Below are 8429 nucleotides of genomic sequence, written 5' to 3'. Positions count from 1 at the left end.
GTTGAGGGAATTCAAAGTCAGCGAGTGTAGATGACTCGTTCTAGGATTTGGAAAGGAAGGGTAGGAGGGAGATAGGACGATAACTGGAAGGGGCAGTGGGGTAAAGAGAGGGGTTTTTTTTAGGATGGGGAAGACATGAGAAAGTTTGAAGGCAGAGGGAAATAAGCTGTTAGATATGTGGGGTGAGAGAGAGAGCAGAGTCACATCTAGATTGTAAGGTTCTTTGGGTCAGGGATCTTGGGTACTATGTCCTGCTGACATCTCAAAATAGATGTGTCAAAATAAAACTCCATATCTTCCCACTCAACCCCCTCCCTGGCACCTGATTTTTTTTTTCGTGGTATTTCTTATTAAGTGTTTACCACAATGATAATTATTATTATGGTACTTGTAAAGCATTTACTACATGCCAAGCACTGTTCTATGTGCTGACATAGATACAAGTTGGTCAGGTTGGGCACAGTCCCTGTCCCACATAGGCTTCCTAGTCCTAATCCCCATTTTACAGGTGAGGTTACTGAGGCCCAGAGAAGTGAAATGCCTTCCCCAAGGCCACACAGCAGACATGTGGCAGAGCCGGGATTAGAATCCATGACCTTCTGACTCCCAGGCCCATGCTCTACCTACTAAGTCACACTGTTTCTCACTGATGCCCAAAGAAGTAAGGTGATTTGCCCAAGGTCACATGGTTGACACATGGCAGAGCCAGGCCTTCTGACTCCCAATGCTGTGCTCTATCCACTAGGCCACGCTGCTTCTCTTTCCCATCATTCTAGACAATTCCAATAATAATTGCATTAATATGGAACCTGCATGCTGAACAGGAGGCTACAATATTTACAGAATATAGAGAAACAGATTGGTTTTCCATTAGTAAGGGTGTAAGACAGGGATTATATCTTATCACCTTATCTGTTCATCCTTTATATCGAATACATAATGAGAGATGCCAGCTTGGATGAAGATGAACAGTGAGTAAAGATTGGAGGCAGGCATATAAACAACCTTCGTTGTGCTGATGATATTACCTTTCTAGCAGAAAGTGAAGAAGATTTGAAGGACTTATTATTAAAAGTTAAAGAACAGAGCAAAAAGATGGGTCTCCATTTGAATGTCAAGGAAACAAAGATCATGACAACTGGAAGTTTTAACACATTTGTAGTGGATAGAGAAGAGATTGAAATAGATGACCATTTTTCCCTCCTGGGATCGATAATCAATAATAAAGGAACTAGAAGTCAAGAACCTTGCCAAAGATTAATGTTAGGAAGACTTGCTATGAAGAGCAAGTGAGCTGTTAATGTGTAAACTCAGGCTAAAACTTAGAAAGATCAATCATGTCTTACAGCTGCCCAAATATGACCTGGCAAATATTCCCCCTGTATTTAAAGATCTTGTAAAAAATAGATTTGAGGCACTTCATCTCACAGACAAGGAACCACAGAAAATGTAGATGGAGATTAAAACAGTAATCAAGGAAGAAAGCAACACAGAATTGCAAAAGGTCAGGAAGCCAAAAAAGCCAAAATGGATGTTGAACAGAACTCTGGAAGTAACCACAAAAATGGAAGGAAGCAAAAATCAGAGGACAAAGGAACCTAGTTAAAGAACTGAGACAAGAATTCCAGCGCCCTGCCAGGAAGGACAAACAGGAATATCATAACAACATATGTAAAGAAATGGAAGTCAATAATAAATTTGAGCAGACAAGATCACTATTTCAGAAGATTAAGGAAATTAAGGGCACATTTCATTCCTGGATTGGCTTTGTCAAAAGTAAAGATGGACTGATGATAAATGATGCCAGTGGAATCAAATAGAGATGGAAAGAATACACACAGGAACTCTACCAGCAAGACAGCAATATACAAGAAGTATTTGAAGAAGTTACTTTGGAATTAGAGCCATTCATCATTGAAAGTGAAGTTAGAACAACTTTACACTGTAAATTCTATGGTGTTTCCAGTGACAGTGTATGGATCAGAAAGCAGGACAGTGAAAAAACAGCATGGAAACAGCATCGATTCTTTTTAAATGTGGTGTTGGAGAAGGCTTTTGTGAATACCACGGAGTGCCCAAAAAACAAACAAATGGAATTTAGGGCAAATTAAGCTAAAAGCAGTCTTTGGAAGGCCAAATGATTTGACTTAGATTAGCAAATTTTGGGCCCATCATCAAGAGGACTATTTCTCTGGAGAAGACACTACTGTTAGGAAAATTCCAGGGAAAAACATGGAAGAGGTAGATCGACAACTAGATGGATAGAGAACAAAACAATGATTAATGGAAGACACCATTAGGAAAGGTTACAGAGTATGCAGAAGACAGGACATTCAGACATTCAGGAGAAAATATATCCTAGAGTGGCTATGAATTGAAATGACTCGATGACACTAAATAATAATAATACACAATACCACTTTTCTTTCTGTCTCACAAACCTGAATCCTTGGAGTTGTCTTGGATGTAATCAATCAATCAAATCATATTCATAGAGCAACTACTGTGTGCAAAGCACTGCACTCAGCGCTTGGGAGAGTCCGATATAAGAGAATTAGTAGACAATGTTCCCTTGTTCACAAGGACCTAACAGTCTGGAGGGGATAGACAGACCTTAATATAAAGAAATGAATTATGGATAAGAACATAAGTGCTATGGGGCTGACGGGGTGATTAAGGGTACAAAAGGAGTGCAAGGGCAATGCAGAAGGGAGACAAATTAGAGGAAATGAGGATTTAGTGGGGGAGAGCCTCTTGAAGGAGATGACCTTTTCTTAAGGCTTTAAGTTGGGGAAAGTGATGTTCTTTCAGCTATGAAGTTATGAGGGAGTTCCAGGCTAGAGTAGGACATGGGTGAGGGGTGGTGGTGAGATAGATGAGATCGAGGTAAAGTTGGCATTAGAGGAGCCAAGTGAGCAGGCTGGGATGTCGTAGGAAATCAGTGAGGTAAAATAGGGAGTGGAGCAAAATGATTGAGTGCTATAAACCCAATAGAAGGAGTTTCTGTTTTAAAGCAGAGGTGGATGGGCAATCACTGGAGTTTTCTTTAGGAGTGGGAGACATAGACTGAACGGTTTTGTAGAAAAATGATCTGGGCAATCATAGTGAAATATGGACTGGAGTCGGTGGAGACAGCAGGCAGGGAGGTCAGGAAAGGAGGCTGAAGCAGTTAATTAAGGCAGAATAGTATAAGTGCTTAGTTTAACATGGTAGTTGGGTGGTAGGACAAGGCAGATTTTAACGATTGTGTGGGGGTTGAACTGGCCAGGATTTTGGTTATAGCCCAAATATGTGGGTTGACTGAGAGGGATGAGTCGAGGATAATGCCAAGGTTAAGCACTTCTGAGATAGGAGGATGGTGATGCTGTCATCAATGATGGAGAGTCAGCGGGGGAGAACAGAATTTGGTTGGGAAGATAAGGAGCCTCTGTTTTGGACATGTTAAGCTTGAGGTGTTGGTAGGACATCCGAGTAGAGATGTCCTCAAGGCAGGAGGAAATACCAGACTACAGAGGAGAAAGATCAGGACTGGCGATGAAGATTAGGGAATCATCCACGAGAAGATGGTAGTTACAGACACAGGAGCAAATGAGTTTCCAAGAGAGTGGGTGTAGATGGAGAATCAAAGGAGATCAGAACTGAACTAACTACCACAGTTGGTAGGGGGAAGGCAGGGAAGGAGCCTGAGAAAGAGACTGAGAATGAGAAGCCAGGGATAGGAGAGAACCAGGAGAGGACAGTGCTGGTGAAGCCAAGGTTAGATAATGTTTCTGAGGGGGCGGTGGTGTTCCATAGTGTTGAGGGTATCTGAGAGGTCAAGGAGCATTTGGATAGGGGAGAGGCCTTTGGATTTGCCAAGAAGATCGCTGGTGGTGACCTTTGAAGAGGGCTGTTTAGACGGAATAAAGTTGGCAGAACCCAGATTGGTGGGGATCAAGGACGAGAATTGGGGGAAAGTTAGTGGAGGCAGCAGGAGTAGACAACTCACTCAAGGAGTTTGGAGACAAATGGTAAGAGGGAGGTAACTGGAGTGAGTGCTCTGCTCCCAGTAAATGCTTCTTAAATATTATTACTACTATCAATCAATCACATTTATTGAGCACTTACTGAGTGCAGAGCAATGTACTAAGAACCTGTAAGAGTACAATACAAGAGAGCTGATAGACATGTTTGATGCCTACAGTGATCTGGCAAACTGGTGGGGTGACAGACATTATTGTAAAATATTGAATTATAGATATGTACATGAGTGCTCTGGAGCTGAGAGTGAGGTGAATATCAAGTGCTGAAAGGACAGAGCAGTGATGAGAGAGTATTAATACACACAATCAAATATAAACAACAGGGCATTGAGCACCATTCTAAGCTGGAGGTCTAGAAAGCTGATATGAAGTTCAACCTAATACATGGCTCTGAGACCTGGACCACAGATATTAGCATCTTGAGCAGTTTCCCCAGTATCCTCTCAACCATAGCTAACATCAGAGACAGGACAAGATAATCAACAGTGTGGTACTACCTTCTCAATTCCCATCTCTGTGTGGATACCTCCTAAATCTACCTCTCCAGACCCCGACTTCTTTCCTGTCTACAAACTCACATTTCCTCTTACTCACCTGTTCCCTTGTAACTTTCAAATTGAACATTTCTACAACAAACGTCCTCGTCACTCCACACAAACCTTTTTTTCCCCTTGACTTTCCCAGCACTGTAAACAATGTTACCATTCTACCAATATCATATGCCTGTAACCTTGCAATTATCCTCAACTCATCTTTCTAATTCAGCCCACATAGCCAGTATGTTGCTGACTCCTGTAGGTTCTACCCCAATGACATCGCTAGAATCTCCCCCTTCCTCACAATCTATCTACTGAGACTGTGAGTCCCATGTGGGACGGGAACTCTATCCAACATTCATTCATTCAATAGTATTTATTGAGCGCTTACTATGTGCAGAGCACTGTACTAAGTGCTTGGAATGTACAAGTCGGCAACAGACAGAGACAGTCCCTGCCCTTTGACGGGCTTACAGTCTAATCGGGGGAGACAGGCAGACAAGAACAATGGCAATAAATAGAATCAAGGGGAAGAACATCTCATAAAAACAATGGCAACTAAATAGAATCAGGGTGATGTACATCTCATTAAACAAAATAAACAAAATAAATAGAGTGGTGACACTATATACAGTCGAGTGGATGAGTACAGTGCTGAGGGGTGGGATGGGAGAGGGGAGGAGGAGAGGGAAAGGGGGGAGAAGAGGGTTTAGCTGCGGAGAGGTGAAGGGGGGTAGAGGGAGCAGAGGGAAAAAGGGGGGAGCTCAGTCTGGGAAGGCCTCTTGGAGGAGGTGAGTTTTAAGTAGGGATTTGAAGAGGGGAAGAGAATTAGATTGTCTGAGGTGAGGAGGGAGGGCATTCCAGGACCGGGGGAGGACAAGGCCCAGGGGTCGACGGCGGGATAGGCGAGACCGAGGGACGGTGAGGAGGTGGGCGGCAGAGGAGCGGAGCGTGCGGGGTGAGCAGTAGAAAGAGAGAAGGGAGGAGAGGTAGGAAGGGGCAAGGTGATGGCGAGCCTTGAAGCCTAGAGTGAGGAGTTTTTGTTTGGAGCGGAGGTTGATAGGCAACCACTGGAGGTGTTTAAGAAGGGGAGTGACATGCCCAGATCGTTTCTGCAGGAAGATGAGCCGGGCAGCGGAGTGAAGAATAGACTGGAGCGGGGCGAGAGAGGAGGAAGGGACATCAGAGAGAAGGCTGACACAGTAGTCTAGCCGGGATATAACAAGAACCCGTAGCAGTAAGGTAGCCGTTTGGGTGGAGAGGAAAGGGCGGATCTTGGCGATATTGTAAAGGTGAGACCGGCAGGTCTTGGTAATGGATCGGATGTGTGGGGTGAACGAGAGGGACGAGTCAAGGATGACACCGAGATTGCGGGCCTGAGAGGCAGGAAGGATGGTCGTACCATCCACGGTGATAAGGAAGTCTGGGAGCGGACCGGACTTGGGAGGGAAGATGAGGGAACTCAGTCTTGCTCATGTTGAGTTTTAGGTGGGGACAGACATCCAGGTGGAGACATGCTGGAGGCAGTAGGAGATGCGAGCCTGAAGGAGGGGGAGAAGACAGGGCCAGAGATGTAGATCTGTGTGTCATCTGCGTAGAGATGGTAGTCAAAACCGTGAGAAGCGAATGAGTTCACCAAGGGAGTGAGTGTAAATGGAGAACAGAAGAGGGCCAAGAATTGACCCTTGAGAAACTCCAACATGTTAAAGGATGGGAGGGGGAGGAGGCGCCTGCGAAGGAGACGGAGAATGACCTGCCAAAGAGATAAGAGGAGAACCAGGAGAGGACGGAGTCCGTGAAGCCAAAGTGAGATAAGGTGTGGAGGAGAGGGGATGGTCGACAGTGTCAAAGGCAAGCTGAGAGGTCAAGGAGGAATTAGAATGAGATGTAGGAGCCATTGGATTTGGCAAGAAGGAGGTCATGGGTGATCCTTAGAGAGAGCAGTCTCGTAGAGTGGAGGGGACGGAAGCCAGATCGGAGGGGTCCAGGAGAGAATGGGAGTTAAGGAATTCTAAGCAGCGAGAGTAGACGACTCGTTCTAGGATTTTGGAAAGGAAGGTAGAGGCGAGATAGGTGCGATAACTGGAAGGGGAAGTGGGGTGGAGAAGGGTTTTTTTTAGGATGGGGGAGATGTGGGCATGTTTGAGGCAGAGGGGAAGGAGCCATTGGAGATTGAGTGTTTAAAATAGATGTAAGGAAGGGAGGAGGGCAGGGCGATGGTTTTTATAAGGTTGAGTTGGTAATGGGGGTCCGAGGCGCAGGTGGAGGGGTGGCACTTGTGAGGAGGGAGGAGATCTCCTCTGAGCATACTGCAGGGAAGGATGGGAAAGTAGGGGAGAGGGTTGGTGGGCGGAGGGGAGAGGAGAAGGGGTGACTTTGGGGGAGCTCAGACCTGAATGATTAACTTCTCTCTACCCAGTGCTTGATGCAACAGTAAGTACTTGACAAATTCTATAATTATATAAGTTATTATTCACCAAAACTGTCATCTCTCTGATCCAAGCTCTTGTAGTCTATCAAGCTTTTACTATGGCATTCTGCACAAAACAAACGCTCAATAAATACCACTGATTTACTACTGCATCAGCCTCCTCGCTGACCACCCTGCCTCCTGCTCTCCTGACAGCAATACTTACTTCACTCTGCTGCCCAGGTCATTTTCAGAGGAATCGTCTGTTCACATCTCTCCACTCTTCAAAACCTTCAGTGGTTATCCCATCAGCATCTGCATCAAACAACTTCCTTACCATCACTTTAAAGTACTGGCCCCTGACCTCTCACCCACATGCTGCATCTGACCTGAAAACATGACAGAGGAAATATTTTTAGGATGCGATGAAACAAAGCCTTAGGCCATACTGCATCTGAACTGGAAAATCAGGAGACAATTGCAGCAGACAAATTTGATACACTGGAACTGAGTTAGGAGCAGCTATATTTTGAACAAAGGCTTTGAGACAATTGCAAGACAAAGGTCAAAGTGAAATAGTGTGATGTACTGCAAACAACAGACATAACCACTCACCAAAGGCCAGTCTTTGAATATGCATGGTATGGTTGGGACTCTTGGTCCTCATATGGGCCTTTCCAGCCACTCACACACTCGTGTCCCAAGAGGAGATCGTTTGCCTGCTGTCAAATTCTAACTCCACCTGTACCGGTGGTAGCCAGGTCACAAATGGTCACCAGAATGACTCAGGTCAGATCTTGCCCAACCCTCCCATGGAAGCAGTGTGGCCTACTTGAAAAAGAACAAGCCTGGGAGCCGGGGGACTTGGGTTTTAATCCTGGCTCTGCCACTTGCCTGCTGGGTGACTTGGGCAAGTCCTCTAATTTACCTGCATCTATAATTCATTCATTCATTCAATCATATTTACTGAGCACTTAATGTGTACAGAGCAATGTTCTAGGCGCTTGTGAGAGTACAACAATAACAAGCACATTTCCTTCCTACAGTGAGCTTACAGTCTGGTGGTGGGGCATAGACAAATATTAATATAATGATATATAAATAAGTGCTGTGGGGCTGGAAGGGGGAAGAGCAAAGGAGTAAGTCATGGTGATGCAGAAGGGAGTGGGAGAAGAGGAAGGGGGTTTAGTCAGGGAAGGCCTCTGGAAGAGATGTTCCTTCAATAAGGTTTTGAAAGGGAGAGAAGAGATTGTATGTCAGATGAATGGCCAGAGCAATAGGAGGAGAACCAGGAGAGGACAGTGTCAGTGAGGGTGAGGTTGGATAATGTTTCTAGGAGAAAGGGGTGGTCGACAATGTCCAAGGCAGCTAAGAGGTCGTGGAGGATTAGGATGGAGTAGAGGCTGTTGGATATGGCAAGAAAGAGATAATTGGTGACCTTTGAGAGAGCAGTTATTGTAG

The sequence above is a fragment of the Ornithorhynchus anatinus genome, chromosome 10 (genome assembly GCF_004115215.2).
Source record: "Ornithorhynchus anatinus isolate Pmale09 chromosome 10, mOrnAna1.pri.v4, whole genome shotgun sequence".
Classification (NCBI taxonomy): Eukaryota; Metazoa; Chordata; class Mammalia; order Monotremata; family Ornithorhynchidae; genus Ornithorhynchus; species Ornithorhynchus anatinus.
This window is presented reverse-complemented; position numbering follows the sequence as displayed.